This window comes from Pseudorca crassidens, chromosome 1 (genome assembly GCF_039906515.1).
Source record: "Pseudorca crassidens isolate mPseCra1 chromosome 1, mPseCra1.hap1, whole genome shotgun sequence".
Lineage (NCBI taxonomy): Eukaryota > Metazoa > Chordata > Mammalia > Artiodactyla > Delphinidae > Pseudorca > Pseudorca crassidens.
The window spans coordinates 184461046-184480425 of NC_090296.1; the positions used below are offsets into that span (position 1 = coordinate 184461046).

The 19380-nt window shown below is 40.8% G+C and overlaps 1 protein-coding gene across 2 annotated transcripts in view; it reads right to left on the reverse strand.

The window, feature by feature from the left end:
- Positions 1-19380, reverse strand: part of NEBL (nebulette) — a 339555-nt gene that overhangs the window by 225228 nt on the left and 94947 nt on the right. The window lies entirely within an intron of this gene.

Consider the following 19380-nt stretch of genomic DNA (forward strand, 5'->3'; position numbering starts at 1 on the left):
TCTGCACAACCTCTCACTCACTCTGACTCCTTCCAGAGTTCACAGTCTCGCTGGGGGATGACAAGGAAGAAAGCAGAAAGGGCCGGCTAGTCCTTGCTTTTGTATCTCCTGATGCCCGAGACCATTAAGGAGACTATGCTGATTGGCCCTTGAGAGGAAAAAAAATCACAGAGAAAGTGCCCTTAAGAGAGTATCACTCAGATGAAGAGGGGAGGGGAATAAAGAGAATAGAGAGAGGGGACTGCAGGCCTAGGCCTGGCTCAGAGCCCCAAGTCCAGGCAGAAAGGGCCACTGGCAGTCCCGAGAGTCAGTGGCCTATGGAGTCCGGGGACCACAGTGCCCTAGTATGTACTTCCACGCAGGACACAGAACCACTAGAACCAAGAAGGCTGTGGACAAAGGAACAAGAGACATCTCAGGGATGACCTGTGTGAGCCTGGCCTTGAGAACCAGGTGATAAGGTCAAGATAAGTCCTCCTCCAAGGTCCTGGCAGCAAATCCCCAGTAATTTAGCCACAATCTTGGGGAAAGGGGAATGAAGTCTTACATCTACTTACATTGGGTTTTCATCACCCCACCAGAATGAGGACTTGAAGAGAAATTAAGTCGTTATAGGAAATTAAAGTTACATTTCTGGTACACTTTACTTCAGGACTGGGACTTATATCTCCTTCTTACTGAACCAAACCACATATATATCTGTTCTCCCAGGTAGATTATTTATACAACCTAACTTTCAATGCTGTTCTTATAAGATTTAATTTTGTAGGATCAATCTATAAACAAAGCATGGAAAACTTTAGTTAATGCATAAATGTAAATATTATAAAGCTTTTAATTGCTAAAATGGTAAATATCAATCAATAAACACAAAAACTTTTCCTCAATAATCTTAAAGAGTTTAAAGGGATCCTGAGAACCGCTGGTTCAAACTACTGTTAGTGAAATTTTGTCACTTTAAATCATAAATATGTCAATCAAAAAAATAATCTACTGGACTGAAGTAAAAATTACACATTAAAGAATTCTGGTTTTAGACTAGATTATGCCTACCCATGAGATCCAGAAATTTCAGACAGGGAAAATAATTTGAATGTTTTGCTCAATAAAATAAAAACTTTAATGACTTTTCATATGAATTTTCAGATTCTAAATTAGTGATGTTCAACTTAATATGATGGTGCTTATTAATTATTTGAAAATATTTCAATGGTTAATATTAAATGATTTAGGCTTAATTATCTTATTGATCATTTATTTTTAAAATAACTGATTTTTCGGGCTTCCCTGGTGGCGCAGTGGTTGAGAGTCCGCCTGCCGATGCAGGGGACACAGGTTCGTGCCCCAGTCCGGGAACATCCCACATGCCGTGGAGCGGCTAGGCCCATGAGCCATGGCCGCTGAGCCTGCGCATCCGGAGCCTGTGCTCCGCAACGGGAGAGGCCACAACAGTGAGAGGCCCGCGTACCGCAAAAAAATAAATAAATAAAATAAAATAACTGATTTTTCCTCTTACCCCAAACCCCAAAACCCCCACTGCAGCCTCTATGTTCACTTGTCTTTTCTGGACTCTGAATAATTTGCCAGTTTCATTCTAAAGCTACAGATGCTTCCTGTATCAAAGGCTTACAAAGATACTCTGGCATCAATACCACAATAGCATTGTGCAGACAGAATAAAGACAATGCTATCCTTTCCAATAAAACTGAGGAAAGATCCAGACTACATGGAAAAAGCCATGGAGAAAATGGAGAATTTTTTATGTGAAAGAGAAACTTCTTTTACTAAAAACAAAAAATACAATTTTAAAAGGTTATACTAATTGAGGTTATGGCCCCTTATTACCAACCTTCAGCTTATGGCCCCTTATTACCAACCTTCAGCTTATACATAAAATCATTTAGTTGACTCTTGAACAACACAAGTTTGAACAGCGTAGGTTCACTTATACACATATTTTTTTCAATAAATATATTGGAAAATTTTTGGAGATTTGCAACAACTTGAAAAAACTCATAGACTAATCACATCGCCTAGGAATATCAAAAAAATTAAAAGGTATGTCATGAATGCATAAAATATATGTAGATAATATTCTATCCTTATATATGCATATGGTAAGTGATATTTAATATAAAATTAATAATGTGTGCCTCTTCTTACTGTTTTATCACTTTGCTTTCCAAGAATTACAGAACCATACAGTATGCCTCTCTCTCTAAGCGGAGAAACTGCTTATCAGTCTATCATCTCAGGTAAGTGAGTTGTTTTTTTTTTAATGTAACGATGTTTCCAATACTGTGTTATGGATATGACTGTAACACTGTATGCCATAAAGATTTTATAATGGTTCATTCATTAGTGTATAGGCTAGGCTACTGTGAGCAATCCTATCGATGACACTGGGAGACCATAAAGCAATCATATTGCTGCTTCTTCATGAGCAATGCATGGATCAATGCTGTAAATAAATACGAATTTCTTTTTCACATAATCTTTTCACTTTTGATGTCTAGTGTTGTAATACATACAACATCTACAGTGTTTTACATTATATAAGACCATATTGATGTAGGTACTGATAGACGATTCATCTTGTAAACAGATGACATAAACTTAAACTTACTTCATCAATAATACAGTACAGTACTATGAATGTATTTTCTCTTCCTTATGGTTTTCTTAATAACATTTTCTTTTCTCTAGCTTACTTTATTGTAAGAATACAGTATATAATACATATAACATACAAAATACATATACAAAATAACTGTTTATGTTATCGTAGTTAACAGTAGGCTGTTAAGTAAAGTTTCTGGGGAGTCAAAGTCATACGCAGATTTTTCAACTGCACAGAGTACAGTGCCCCTAACTCTCGCATTGTTCAAGGGTCAACTGTAGTTTAAAATAACTAGAAAGATACCTATAGGGAGAGCCATCCTGCATTCCCTTTACTATAAAAGATCAAACACTAATAACTGCTTACATTAGCACTTACTATAGTGTCAGGCATTACTCTAAGGACTTCTATTCAATATCTCATTTAATCACCCCAACAACCCTATCAGGTAAGTACTCTTATCAAACAGCTAGTCAGTGTTGGACACAGAAATCTAACATAGGTCTGCCCCCACCAGTGGTCTGTGAACTGGAGCCATCTCATGCTAGCTTATCAGAGTCAATTATTAAATTTTCAGGAATGTTGTGGGCAAGCTGCTAAATACAGCCATTTTTAAAAATTAAATTATAGGGCTTCCCTGGTGGCGCAGTGGTTGAGAGTCCGCCTGCCGATGCAGGGGACACGGGTTCGTGCCCCGGTCCGGGAAGATCCCACGTGCCGCGGAGCGGCTAGGCCCGTGAGCCATGGCCGCTGAGCCTGCGCGTCCAGAGCCTGTGCTCCGCAAGGGGAGAGGCCACGGCAGTGAGAAGCCCGCGTACCGCAAAAAAAAAAAAAAAAAAAAAAATTAAATTATATAAACTTAGAGTTAAATAAATTATTATAATACAAGCAAAAGTAATACTCAAATCTCATCACTTCTTAATTATTTTACCACACTGTGTATTATTATCAATGTTCTTGGCATTATTTACATCTACTGTATTGTAAAGGAAAGCACTGTACAATGAATGCTATTGTGTACCTCTTCCGGACTCCATCTTCTGTGATGTCTGGTCCGTGGCTTGAAATTAACCACGGTGGGAGTCTTTTCACCACGGAAAATGGCAAATACTGCAAATCAGACTTTTTGTTCCCAGAGAGCCGGTTGTTAAACATTTACCAGCACACCCTGGATTCTTCCTCCAGACCACAAGCTCTTAACTCTATAATTTTCTTTTCCACCTGATAAACATTATACATTAATTTTTGTTTAACGAAAACAAATGGCTTTCAGACACGTTTTGCTTTTACTCAGAAAATTAAACCACATGAAAAGTAAAAGTAGTTCACTCCACTGAAGCATTTAATTAAGTTCTCAGAGGAAGACTTTGCCTTTCTGGTTCAAAAATAACATTTCCCAGGAAATAAAGGGGCGGGGGAGGGGGAGAGACTGCTCTGTAAACAAACAAGAAAGAAATACGTTTTCACCAATATCTTCCTACAACCTACTTATACCACTTCCGCTAAAGATTTAAATCTGACATAAGTAGTTATCTTTCCCGAATGTAGTACAATTTGTATCTTAGAAAGAGTCTGAGATTATAGCTCAGCAGTCCCCTTTCCTCACCACATACTACATCACCCTTCTGTCTGATGCTTCACATCCAACAGATGGTGGAGCCATTTTTTATGCTTTTCTTCTTTCAATAAAATGAAGCAACACCAACCAGTTGTCAATCTACAAAAAGACAGCACTTGACATCGACTAATTTAGAAGCAGCCTTGTCAGAATTTTGAAAGCCTGCAATCATAAAAATCCAAGATCTCCAAGTGTGCTTTCTATGCACAATGAACAAGATAATTATCTCCTTTCCTTGAATACTTAACTTTCCCATTTAGGAGGGACAATTGCTAGATATCATTCTCCAAAATTTAATTTTCTCTTTAACAAAATAACGTGCATGTGACTTATATCTGTGCATACAGACACACATACATGATTAAAGGAATTATGAATTTATTTATAAACTAGATTTTCTTTTTACTCAAAAAGAATTGTAGATGGGAATACTGTAGATGGAAATATTTTAATATCATTGCTTTTCCTACGGAGAGGGTTGCAAGTATTGTAACTGTCACTCCTCAGTAAAATACCTGCCAAGCCAGAACACTGAGGTCTCTCAAACCTTCATTCTTTCAGCAAGTTATGATTAGGTATCTAATAACAATGTTGTTATATTTATTCAACACAGATGCATCAGGCTATGTAACCATATATATATATATATATATATATATGATGTATTTGCTTTCTATTATCACCTATCAAATAGCATAAAATAAAAATAGTTGTCAAAGTTCAAGGTGGGAGGAAAGAATTGTAAAGTGAGTTATACACACTCAACCCACTAGTCTATATCCACAACGTAAGTACCACTACCTGAAGCTCCTTTCTACAGAACTGCTTTAAAACAAAGTAGGAAATGTCTTTAAACAGAAAGCTAAGGTTGGATAATATGATTGCTGATCAATGTTCCCTAAATAATGCTGCATGGAATATAGATTCCATGGGGTGTTAAAAAATTGTTGTTCAATATAAAGGGGGGGAGGGTACTCTGTCATCAAATACATTTGGATGACAAAGTTAAACAGGATCTTTACTGTAGGACTACTCAGATTTGGCCCTTGCTGGCCAGGAACATCTCACACAGTTGGTGCTCCTCAGATCAAACCCTGAGAAATGCTCATTTACGCAGCACTGTAGCCTAAGTATGTAGATTGGAAAGGATAGTTTAAAAGAATAGAAAATAAATTCACATAACTGTCCACAAATTCTTTCCTCAGCACTGAGATTTCCAGCTGGATACATTTGCTTTTTTTTTTTTTTTTTTTTTTTTTCCCCCAGTACGCGGGCCTCTCACTGTTGTGGCCTCTCCCGTTGCGGAGCACAGGCTCCGGACACACAGGCTCAGCGGCCATGGCTCACGGGCCCAGCCGCTCCGCGGCATGTGGGATCTTCCCGGACCGGGGCACGAACCCGTGTCCTCTGCATCGGCAGGCGGACTCTCAACCACCGCGTCACCAGGGAAGTCCTGATACATTTGCTTTTGATTTTCTTTGAACATGTTCTGCCTGATGGCTGGTTGGCCAACACCAAACCACCCTTTCAGGCCCTGTTCAAATGCCCCTGTTCCATAAACCCTTCTCTGATCTCCCAGCCGCACACTCAAAGCAGCTCTTGTGCAACTCACTTATGACACCCATTGTATTGGCATCTGTATACATCCCATCATCCCTAACTGCCTGTATGCTTCCTGGGGGGAGGAGAGGAACTTGCAAAAACTATTGAATGAAAAAATGAGTGACTAAAAGACTGATTAACTGAAAGAATGATACAGTAAACAGCTCACTGGAAATGGTAGAAATAAAAAGGTATAACTGACCCAAAATAGACATCCTCAGAAGAATGTTAATTATAGAATACTTTGCTAAAATGGAAATTAAGCTTTTCTCTTCCAATATATCTGGATTCCTAAAGGCTTCGATAAATTGTTAAAATTAATACTGTATCTTTAAAATTATTACTTTTACCCTGCACCACTTGTTTAAAGTCAGTAACCTTCTTTATGGTTTCTGAATTGTAGGCAATACTATAGTAAATTAACAGAATCCAAAAATTTACACTCAGAGATTAAGTCTGACCGCTCAAGTATTGAACAAATCATAAGTCATAGGAAAATTCAATTTACACATTTAAAGAAACGTGCTTGTCTTCTTTCAGGTGTCAAATCCCAGTCTTGCAGCACTGACTGCTGAAAACTGAAAACCCACCCGAAAATGCTATTAAAGTCGGTCCTCACAAACCCAGAAGACACCAAAAAACACTGTGAATGTCCAACTTCTTAAAAAAATAAATCCCCTTTGGCCAAGAAATAAAGGTAGACATGTGACTTCTCATTTGCTTCCTGCTTTTAAAATTTGGGGATTCTTTAGTGCCAGGTTATAACCTAATTTTAAGATTTTTATCATTTGCTACTTTATTTTAATAATTAAAGAGGAAATGTCCAACTTGGATGGGGAAAAAGTATACATACAGTTTTAATACATCTTTTATAGTTTTATATTTTCAAGGAAGCATGATTTACAGAATAAACATTTTATGCATATGTCTGTCAAGTGGCCTTTTCAGCCACACTAGAAGTTGATCACTAATGACATCCCAATAGTGAAAAGGCCGCAAATCTAAACTGTGGGGGAAAGGAGATCATAAATCTAGTCACTTTTACTCAGTACTGTCCGTTAAATATATATATACACACACACACACACACATACACACATACACACACATACACACACACACACACTCACGCCTTGCTGATTTACTCAGGAACAAAACTAAAAGATTGTTGCAAGTTACACACATTGACTATGGTCATGAACGAAGTGATGACTGAGACATCCCTTGTCAAAATGTCTGTCGATACTTGAACGAATCATGTCGTTATCTGGGAGCTCTATGCCCAAAGACGGTGTCCAGTCAGGCACTTGGTAAGAAGAATAGGACAGAAAGAATAAAAATATCTATCGGACTTTGCAATGTTCTAATTATTTCAAAAGAAGGCTCTATCAATAATAAACTCACCTTTCTCCTAAGCTCATTCAATAACAGATCCCTTGGTATTTAATACCTTCCCAAATGAAGTTATAAAAAGAACTGTTTTTTTAATATAATCTTCTTTGTCGCAAAAATAAATTAAGATTCAGATAAAGTAAATATTGGCTAAATACATAGTGGGAGCAAACAATCTACTGGACTTCTATGGAAATCTGGTCCCTAAAATAATCTAAGCAACTATTGTATGAATCAGAAGAGATGAGTCTTAATTCTCTGTGACCTTGACCAAGTCACTTCATCTCAAGAGGCTCCTTTCCTCATATTGTAAAGAGAGATTGTAATACCTTTCCCACATGCTTGAGGGATGTTGTCAAAGGCCATCAACTGAAATAAATCATGAAAGGATATATAAATTTCAAGGATTATTTACTTTGCCAAGAGGGCCGCTTTTATCCCACAATGATGCTGTCATATAGCTTATAAGCTTCCTTTCTTTGTGGGGCATGCAAGCACCACAGAATATTTATACCACTGATACATCCAGAATCTACTCAACAAAAGACTTCTGTATGTCACAATACCAACACATTTCAATGCAAAGTGAGCAGCTTTCCAAGATAAAAATTTCCGCTGTGGCAACTCCACCAAGAGGAACAACCTACACTGAATTCTTACAGCATTCCTTGTCATTTGCACGGGCTCTTTCAATCTTGTTGTCTTTCCCTCACACACTGTTCTGAAAGAGTTGGTATCCCATCAGTCACTGTGACAGTCCCACATTACAGATCAATGTAATTTGTTTATTGACTTCTGAATACCAAATTCCTCCGAGGAAAGTCACAGATCCACAACATGCTGGGAAAATATGGCTGGAAAACATGTAAATACAGACGTGCCCTGACAGCTCCTGATGGCTGCCACTCAGAATATCTCCCAGAGTACACTTCTTCCTTTAGGGGCCACTCTACTCTTAAACATGATAAATGTCTTCCTGCAGGGATGGGGAGCGGGGAAGGGAACAGACAACCAAAGTCGAACAACAGATTTAGTGGCCCGTGAGTTCTAAAAACACCACAGTGCTAAAGATGTAAATGGCTGCTGTGTCAGTCAGGTCTCCAGAACAAAAGACCCAATAGGATGTATATACATATAAACAGAAAGAGAGAAGGATTTTAAGGAACTGGCTCACGTGATTGCAGGGGCAGGCAAATCCGAAATCTAAGGCCAATCCAGCAGAAAGTGCTGAATATTGCAGCTAGAGTCTGAAAGCAGTGTGGAGGCAGAATTCCTCCTTCTCTGGGAGATTCCTTACGTGGGGAACTCAGTCACCAACTGATTGTCACCGATTAGGCACCTGCACACAGAAGCTCTTGGTACCTAGGGCTAAGTCTGTAGAGGTGCTTGAACCAAGATCAAACGGCATTGTCTTGACAGAGTACAGATAATCCAGTAACACCACCAACAGGCAGGAACAGCAGTTTCATTCCAGACCTGGGACTGGGGGTTTACAGAATGGGTCCTCTCTAGCCCACTGTCTGTGGAAACGCCACCTCCTTGCATCCGATGAGGGCTGGAGCCACAGCTAAATGTGGTGGCACGGGCATTACGTGTAGAGAGGAAAGGCCCAACACCCATCTGCCCTGGCCTAGCCCTCTGATGACCAAAGTCAAGGTCCTGGGGTCACCACAAAGAATTCACTGACAACGTTCTTCACCCCCCACCATCCTGACCACGTACAATACAAGATTTGTAGTTTGGAGACTCCAGAGAAGGGAAAGAAAGAGGATCAAGTGTTATGCTAACTTCTTGGTTATAATCCCATCTCCCACTTTTTTTAAACAGTGGCCATCCTTCTAGGTTGGCCTAGAAGCACTCACATACACTCACGAAAGTCTTAAAGGAAATACGCAAAAATATTAGCAATGATTGTTTCTGGATGATGGGAAGTTCAGGTCGTTTTTTCTTCTTCATTTGTTTAAATGCTTAAAACATTTATAATGAGCATTAATAGTTGGGGGAAAGACAGTAGAGATGTTTTCGCTTTTCAGTTATAAAAATAAGCTAATCCCTTGGGATCTCTGTAAACCTCATCCAATGGTCTCTTACTATAACAATTTCCGAGGAAGTATGCACATTTACTTAGCAGTTCATTTTTAAAGGTGTCCCTGAGACTTGAGCGAAACCAATATGAGGAGTTGTGTTGTAAGTATGAAAAAGTAAAAATCAACAAATATGCCTAAACACTCAGGATATCAGGGCAAAATGAGCAAAACAGGAAAAAAAAATTTTTTTCTAGAATACTTTTTTCAAAAGAGTTTCTAATCAACTTGTGATAAGATAATGCTGTGGCTAATGAGCTAGAAACAGTACAAAGGTGGTTTTTGACCCACTGATATTTTCTCTTTTTTATGCTGATTTTGGTTTTCTGTTTGTTTTTGTTGTTATTACTATTAACAAGAAAAACAGAAAGTTCCCGTTAAGGTTGAGTCAGGTCGGATATGTTTAGTGACTGTATTTCCTGAAAAAATATTTACAATTTTGAGGACTGGTAAGAACTCTCTGAGACCTCAAGAGACATTATAAAAAGGGCGATGTTCAGCTAGCAACAATTTTTAAAATCTTCTAATTCACATACTGAAAGGAAGTAGGGCTATGATGGGGATGGGGGTCTGGTGTTAAAGTGACAACTCTTTTAACTTTGGTGTCAATGCTGTATTTACACACAAAGGTTAGGGCACACAACGGTCCTGTGACATATATAAAAAGCCACTCCCCTGCTTCACTAGCTTAAGGTAACCGTCATTCATCTAACTGCATCCTGGCTTTCCCACCCTCCAAGCTCTATCACTTGGGCGTGTTATTTAACCTCTCTGTGTCTCAGTTTCCTTCAGTAAGCACCTCACAGAGTTGTTATAAGGATGACGTGAATTAATATTTATAAAGTGCTTCAAACGGGTCTGGCACACAGTAAGTGGTTTGTGTTCAATAAACTGACATTTACACAACTGCTTGCACCACCCAACTCTATGACAAGCCCATAGTCCAAATGATCCACCCAAATTAGCCCCCAAAGTAGCCACAATTCCTACAAGAGAATTCAGGGGGCTCCCGTATGAAAATGAAACTACCCAAAAGGCCTCGAAGTAGATGCATCATGGTGACACACACGTTAGAATCAGCCAGAGTAGCTTGGCTATGGGCTGCCCTGCGGCTACACAGACAAATGCTTTGTTTGTCCTGAGGCTTAGTTGTCTCCGGGTGATTCATCACAATGCAGACCAATGAACCATGTTCAAAATGTCCTGCATTAGCACTGGAGCTGAGTTAGATGGGAAGCAGAGAGAAACTTGTATTCACTGAGCTTTGACATCGGCTAGACAGTGTGTAAGACATCTCCACATCATGATGTAAGGATGACTATCTGTTCCTCACAGTAGAGAACATTCTGCCATCACGAAGCTAGTGAGCGGTGGGGCCAGCTCGCTCCAGGATGCCTGACTGCAGTCCGGACTTTCTCCTACACAGTGCTCCCTCTTGTTCATAAAAACTAGTATAGAATACTTCAGAGAGGAGGGGGAAATTTACTCCATTCTTGAATCCAGTATTTCCCAAATTTGTGAAAGTTTCAACGTTAAAAACTAGATATGCAAACAGGCCTATGGTGACTGTCCTCTGGCACTTTAAAAGCAGTAGGGAAAAAATCTGGAGCAACAGGAACTTGTATATGCTGCTGGTGGAAGAATAACTTAGTACAACCACTTTGCAGAAGAAAGTGGCATCACACTCAGAAATGCTGGAAATGCACATAGACCCAGCAATTCCATTCCTAGGTATATCCTCTAGACTCAGAACTCTTTCACGTTTACACCCACACTGTCTATCAAAAAACTGGATACACTGTACACTGAAATACTACACAACAGTGAAAATCACAGCAGCAGGATTCAATCCCGAAAGCATAATATTGAGTGAAATACAGCAAGTCAGGAGAGTACACAGTTTTATTCTAGCAGTATATAATTCAAAAAGATATAAAATCAAGAAATACATTGTTTATGGAATCATTCACATGCAGATTAACTACAAAAGAAAGCAAGGAAATTACAAACACAAAAATTTAGGACTGCAGTTACTTGAGTGGGAGAGGAATGTGGTCAAGGAGGGTGTTATGGACTGAATGTTTAGGTCACCCCAAAATTCACATCCTGAAATCCTAATCTCCAATGTGACAGCAATAGGAGGTGGGGGACGTTGGAAGGTGCTTAGGTCAGGAGCCGTCATGAATGGGATTAGTGCCCTTATAAAAGAGGCCCCAGAGAGATCCCTCATCCCTTCTGCCATGTGAGGACACAGGGAGAAGGCAGCTATGAACCAGGAAGTGGGTCTCACCAGACACTGAACCTGCCAGTTCCTTGCTCTTGGACTTCCCAGGCTCCAAACTGTGAGAAATAAATGTTTGTTGTTTAAGCCCCCCAGGATATGATATTTTTGTGATAGCAGCCAAATGGACTAAGACAGAGGGCTCCATGCAGTACTGGCCACCTCTTTCTTAAGCTCAGTAATTTGTATGCAGATGCTATTTTTATTATTCTTTAAAATGTGCATTTAATTTATAGTCTTTTGCATGTATAATGTATTTTCTAAAACAAAGCGTTGTTAAAATAAGCAGAAAAGATCAACTTTATTAACTGCTAAAAGCAAAATAGTCATACACACAACTAGCCACAAAATAAGGCAAAATAAAACAGAGAGATGGAGAGCTGACATTCCCTCAGTGTCTCTGTGCCAGGACCACGGCGGGGATTTTCACATAAAGGAATTCCATTTTAAAAAGCACAAAGGTAATATGAGGTCTCAAAGAAAAGAGAGATGACACCTAGGTGGGAGAACAATTTCCTGAAGAGCGTTGCTTTTTGACTCTTGCTGTAAGACTGGGTAATGCTTTTGAGCAAGTAGCGACAGGGTGACTGGATCCCTAGGGTAGAGAAAACAACATTTCGAAAGAGGGCAGCAGAGGGACACTGGGCATGTCCAAGAAATGTCAAATAGTCCAATCTGGATCCTTGCCTTAGCTTATACATATAGCCAGAGATACAGTTTACTATGAACTGGTTCCCAAATCTGAGCTCTGTTAAAAGAGTCTGGATGATCCCAATAGCCTATTAACTCCCCAAGTCTGAGTTCCCAGTAAGACTCTATCAGAAATGCCTGTACTGGTAATTTATTCACAGTGTAATATGACACGAAAAGAATTTTAAAACTAGACTTGTTTCTCCAAATTTCTTCAGTAAATCAGATAGTCTTGAACATCAGTTTACTCCACTACCAAAGAGGAAATTTCTAACTTTAAATCTATGTCTACGGGAAGATACATCAACTAACTAAAAACAGGACAAACATTTTTATAGCCATATATATATATATATATATATATATATATATATATATATATATATATATATATGACTATAAAAGTAAAAGTCATAGTCATATATGTATAACTAAAAACATTTTTAGGGATTCCCTGGTGGCGCAGTGGTTGAGAGTCCGCCTGGCAATGCAGGGACACGGGTTCGTGCCCCGGTCCAGGAAGATCCCACATGCTGCGGAGTGGCTGGGCCCGTGAGCCATGGCCGCTGAGCCTGCACGTCCGGAGCCTGTGCTCCGCAACGGGAGAGGCCACAGCAGCATGAGGCCCGCATACTGCAAAAAAAAAACATTTTTATAGTCAACTGCGATCAGTTTTGTGTGTTTTCTCAGAAATATGACTAAGAACAGCTATTATCAAAATGAATAACATTCATTCTAGAGGCTGTGGGACCAGGCTACCAGTGCCACAGCCCATCAGCTCCTCCTATTCTGGTCAAGAGTCAGGGTTGGTCAAATACGTTACACTCATATCCTTTCATTCTGCCTGTGATCCTGACAGCAGCACACTCTCTCTGCTCCAGAAGAAACACATATGATCCATTACTGCTCTTCTAGATTTTTGGAAGATTCTTTAGCTAAACATGGCATTCAACTAGTCTATCAGATAAAGTTTCACTGCAAGTTTTAAAGTAATCAAAAATAATTTCAAACACACACAAAATGGCTTCAATCACCTATAAAGATGTGGGTTTGAAATATGGATAAAGAGAAGGGGGAAAAGCTATCTACCATAACACTTCATATTTGAGAATCTACAAGCCAAAAACTTCTCCTTTGGAAACAACAAAGCATGCATTAAGTTTTTGGGGGTTTTTTCCGTAAGTTTTTAATTTTTTTTATTTATTTATTTTTTGCAGTACACGGGCCTCTGCCTGCGTTAAGTTTTATAATGCTTTTTTTTTTTTTTTTTTTAGTATTTCAGAATTTTCAGGCCATTCAGTCTCTATTTTTTTTGGCTGCATTGGGTCCTCGTTGCCGTGCACAGGCTTTCTCTAGTTGTGGTGAGCGGGGGCTACTCTTTCGTTGCGGTGCGTGGGCTTCTCACTGCAGTGGCTTCTCCTGTTGCGGAGCACCGGTTCTAGAGCGCAGGCTCAGTAGTTGTGGCGCACGGGCTTAGTTGCTCTGCGGCATGTGGGATCTTCCCAGACCAGGGCTCGAACCCGTGTCCCCTGCATTGGCAGGCAGATTCTTAACCACTGGGCCACCAGGGAACCCCTATAATGCATCTTAAAGTAACTTCTTCTAAAAGAACCAACATTATTTTACGGCATGCTTACCAAATGCTACATTAAATACAAAATTATCTCAGTCCAAAACCTCAAACTAAACTTTCTTAAAACTTCACAAAGCTATTATAGTATGATAGTTTCAGCTAAAGATTTACAATTTCGAGGAAACTTAACAACAGTTCAAACATCCTTTAAGTGATTGCCGAACTGTCAGTTGTTCTAGACCTGATTTGGTTCACTTCAGAACCAAGGATTTCCTTACCTATGTGTGTAAAACATTTGGACCAGGACTCAGATGCCCTGGGTTTTAGGCTTAGCTCCTATACTTGTACTTACAATTGGTAAGTATAGGAGACGAGCCTTAAACCCAGGACATCTGAACTTGGGCAGGTCAAAGGCACTAAGCCTTGATTTTCTCTCCCAGTCTGCCTGTATGTAGAGTGTTTATGAGGATAAAATAAAAGGATATAAAAGTAATTAAATATAAAATTATGAAATATCATTATTGATATAAGTTATTATAAAGTATTTAAAAGATCACATATTGGAAAAGCTCCACTATCACGTTCCCCCATTCACCATGCTTACCAGTGACCACCGCGCCCAGCAGTCACAGGTAAGCCGCCTCATCAGGCAGCCAGAGCACCTGTGCCTGCATCTATTGTTGCTCTTACCACGCTGGATGTGTTACAAATGCTGTTTGCTGGACTGTCAGCCCCACGAGACCCTGCAATCCTCAAATTCTGCATCTCCCGTGGTGGGCACAGACAGACACTCATCTGTGGGATGTTGACAAATGCCCCAAAGGGAAAAACTTAACGTTTGACACTAGCATAAGCAGGATACAAAATCCCAGGGTACTAAAAGGTAAGCCTCATTCCAAATTCCCTTAGACACATTCAGAGAAACTAGGGAAATACTTTCTAGTACTGAAAGGTAACTCAAATCCTTTCTGACTCCTTCAAATGGGAAAGGGGGATAAATATCCTCTTGATAAATGTAAACCTCAGAGAGTATGGGATGTATAACCTTGCTAATCTCACAGTTTCCACCAAGTAATGTGCAGTCAATATTCTCAAGTTAATTTCAATAGGTAGTAATGCATAATTCTCTGTGCTGGCCAAACATCTGTTCACACCAAGTTATTTTACTAAAACTGAAGTCAATTGCTGCCTGCTTTGATTAAAACTCTCCGTTGTCTCAACTTTCTTCAGTCCTCTAACATTAGGAAAATGAAAGTGAACTTGCATTGATTCAAGAAGGAAAGCATGGCTCTCTTATTGGAAACTGTGTATTTTGGAATAAAAGTGAGTCAAAGTGAGTCACATTAAGGTGATAATACCAACCTTTAGCTACAATTTTGAGTGAACAAAATAAAACTGAACACTCCTCAGACAAGCCAAACTGGGGTTTTCTTTGGAAAGTTTTAATGGAAGTCCTAGGTCATATTTTATGTTAACTCAACATACAAAAATTTGATATAATAGCATTTGGGTATTAGGACATTAATCTGTCGTACAGCATTTGAGTCCTGCCAAATACAAATATTTCAAGTCTCCATGACATGCTCTTCACTCTACTGAGGTCTGATGCAGGGTCATCTAAAAATAGCAGTTGGAGACACAGCCAGATCTCCCAGGCAATGCTGAAGAGGCACCTCTAAATGGCAGAAATGGTAGTTTAAAGAGACAGTACAGCTTATTGAGGCCCTGAGAGTAAAGCACAGTGGGAGAGCTACCATCCCCTATGGCTCAACTCCTTGTACATACTCTGTGGTCATATCCATCTGAACTCATTCTTCGCGCACATTAGGCAGTAATCATTATTCTAAACAAAAGGGGGATTTCATACTCAACTAATGGGGTAAAATACATCACAAGACATAGAATTTTATTTTATTTATTTTTGTGTGTGTGAGTGGTACGCGGGCCTCTCACTGTTGTGGCCTCTCCCGTTGCGGAGCACAGGCTCCGGATGCGCAGGCTCAGCGGCCATGGCTCACGGGCCCAGCCGCCCCGCGGCATGTGGGATCTTCCCGGACAGGGGCACGAACCCATGTCCCCTGCATCGGCAGGCGGACTCTCAAACCACTGCGCCACCAGGGAAGCCCAAGACATAGAATTTTAAAAGGTCCCAGAGATCAACTGGAACAGCGGGTCTCCAACTTGGAAGTGCATAAGAATCACCTGGCGGGCTTGTCGACACAGGCTTCCTCCGCGTGGCTATTACATTCCACATCCTCTTGCCACCTCAAAGACATCGTTCTAGAAATTGTCCCCTTTTCTCTGTAATACTCCTCCTCTCTATTGAGTCATTCCACACTGGTATATAAGCATACTGCTACCTCTCCCACTGTTTTAAAATTTTTCCTTTGAACTCTGGTTTCTCCACTGCCACCACCCCATTCTTCTCATGCCTTATATGCAAAATGCCTCAAAAAGCTGTCTACACTTGCTTTCTCTAACTCCTCTGTTTCCATTGTCTCTTGAACTTCAATCCAATTCTCGCCCTCACCACTACACTGAAACCACTCATGGCAAGGACACCAATGACCCCCACATGGTCAAGCCAACGGTCAGTCCTCAGTCCCCATCTTGTTTGTTCCATCACCAGCATCTGACTCAGTTTATCCATCCTTCCTGTCGGAAGCACATTCTTCACCTGGCTTCCAGAATACCACACTCTCCTGGTTCTCTTACCACCTCGCTGGCTGCTATGAATTGAATTGTGTCCCCCCAAAAAGATACGTTGAAGTCTTAACCCCCAGTACCTGAGAATGTAACCATGCTTGGAAATAGGGTCTTTGCAGATTTCCCATATATAACCAGGTTAAGGTGACGTCATTAGGGTGGGCCTTAATCCAACTCGACTGGTGTCCTTATGAAATGGGGAAATTTGGACGCACAGAGGGAAGATGAAGTGAAGATACATGGGGAGAAGATAACCATGTGACTGGAGTGATGCATCTACAAGCCACTGAATACCACGTGTTGCCAGTAAACGCCAGAAGCTAGAAGAGGCAAGGAGGAACTCCCCCACTAGAGCCATCAGAGGTAGCACGGTCCTGCTAACACCCTGAATCAGACTTCTAGCCTCCAGAACTGGGAGACAATAAACTTCTGTTGTTTGAAGCCACTCAGGTTTTGGTGCTCTGTTCTGGCAGCTGTAGGAAACTAAGACACTGGCTAACCCTCCTTAGCATGTACGGCTGGTTCTCACCTGCCTAACCTTGGGGTGGCTTAGGGCTCAGTCACTGTACTTCTTTACTTTCCTGTATATACCCACACCGACTAGATCTCAACCAGTCTCACGGCTTTAAATACCTTCTCTATGCTGACTCCAGCCCAGACTTGTCTCCTGATCTCCAGGCTCATGGATCCACCTACCTTCTTCACATATCTTGGATGTCGGGTAGACATCTCAAACCTAACCAGTCCCACACCAAACTCCTGATTCTCCCCAGAACACCCGTGCCTCCCTGGGCCTCTCCCGTTTCCATAAGTTACTACTCACTGACCAATTTCTCAGACAAAAAAAAAAGGGGATATTTATCTCCTTGTATTTTCTTTTTTTTTAATTTATTTATTTTTATCGTTGGCTGCATTGGGTCTTTGTTGCTGCGCACAGGCTTTTCTCTTGTTGCGGCAAGCAGGGGCTACTCTTCATTGCGGTACACGGGCTTCTCATTGCAGTGGCTTCTCTTGTTGCGGAGCACAGGCTCTAGGCATGCAGGCTTCAGTAGTTGTGGCACGTGGGCTCAGTAGTTGTGGCACGTGCGCTCAGTAGTTGTGGCACATGGGCTTCGTTGCTCCGCGGCACGTGGGATCTTCCCGGACCAGGGCTCGAACCCGTGTCCCCTGCATTGGTAGGCAGATTCTTAACCACTGCGCCACCAGGGAAGCCCTATCTCCTTGTATTTTCTATAACCCACACCCCAAAGGTAAATCCTGGTGGCTCCACCTCCAAAATATATTCTGAACGTGACCTCTTCCAATCTCTTCCACTATCACTACCATGGCACAAACCCCATCGTTTCCCACCTGGATAACTGCCCCTGACACCTGATGGGGCTCCCTGCATCCACCCCTGCCTCCTACAGTCTATTCTCAACAGAGCGACCAGACAGGACTTGTAAAACATAAATCAGACACCATCACTCTTTTCTTCTTGGTTAGTGGAAGTCAAAATTCTTAAAATCTTCTAAAAGAATTTTCTGCTTCCTGCTTCTTGCAAGCCCCACCTCCTTTGCCCTGTACTCTCTCCATTCATTGTTCTTACTTTTTCCAACACACCACCGTGCTTCCACCTCCTATCTTTATACTTGCTCTTTCCCCGAACATCACAGCTCCCTCTCTCACTTCCATCAGGTCTGCTCAAATATCCCCTCATTGGAGACCATCTCTGATTATCCAGCATAAAATAGGAACCCACCCCTCACCCCAGCATTCTCTTTCCCTGCATTACTGTTTCCACAGCATCAAGCACCAAGTGATTTGTGAGCTATTAACCATTTTCTTAAATCTGTGTCCTTTCACTAGAATGAAGTTCCATGAGAGCAAGGGAACTGCTATATCCCCAGCTCCTAAACTGGGCCTTGTACTTGGTAGGCACTTAATACACGTGTTTTAAGTGAATGAAGAAATTAAAAGAAGGAGGTAGAAATCCCTAACATGAGGTGACATTTGTTTTTACATAAATAGCTTTTTCACAAGTTCATCTACCTACATTTCTCCAAAGTTGGCACAAGCACAGCTCAGTCTCAGCCTTGCAAACATTGTGGCCATAAAAAAATAATAAAATAATCAGAGATCCTAGGAAGAAGTAAAACACTTCAGATTTACCCCCCAGAAAGTATATTATTCTTCCTTTAAATGATGTTTTTGCCCCTAAAGATGGGTGCGTCCTCCTCGGCCTCACAGTCCCTCAGGATTGAGCCACCTACTTGGCATCAGCTTCTCCTCTGCAGAAGTTGTACCTGGGTCGGCTCTACAGATAATAATCTGTAAATTATCACAGTTTACGTGCACCTAAGTTACAGACGCAATCACGTAGCCATATGAATCAAGTGTCTGCTTCTTCAGGACGAAATGACCATCCCAAAATGTACTTTCCCAACATGCAAAATGCAGGCCCAATGAAAAGAGCTAAGATGTAAAATGAGAATGCTGAAGCCGTCAGTGATGAAGATGCGGATCGCGTTCTCTATGTACACAGCAGCTGCATCATTTGTGAGGTTTAATTTTATCAGACTGACTTCTATTTCATGTGCCAAGTTTTTTTTCCATTAGGATTTCAGCAGGTGCGATGTGACAAATCAATACAGCTGAATTCTTAGCCTCTGAACTAAGAAAACGCTCTATCACAACGTGTTAGGGTGAAAGACAGAAAAAGTTGGGGGAGGGGAAGCAAGAAAAGGCAATAAAGAGAAAGAAATGAGATTTTGAAAGGAATCTGGCTTTTTCGCAACGGGCTTGCCGCCAGGACACAGGTGTCAGGAAAACCAC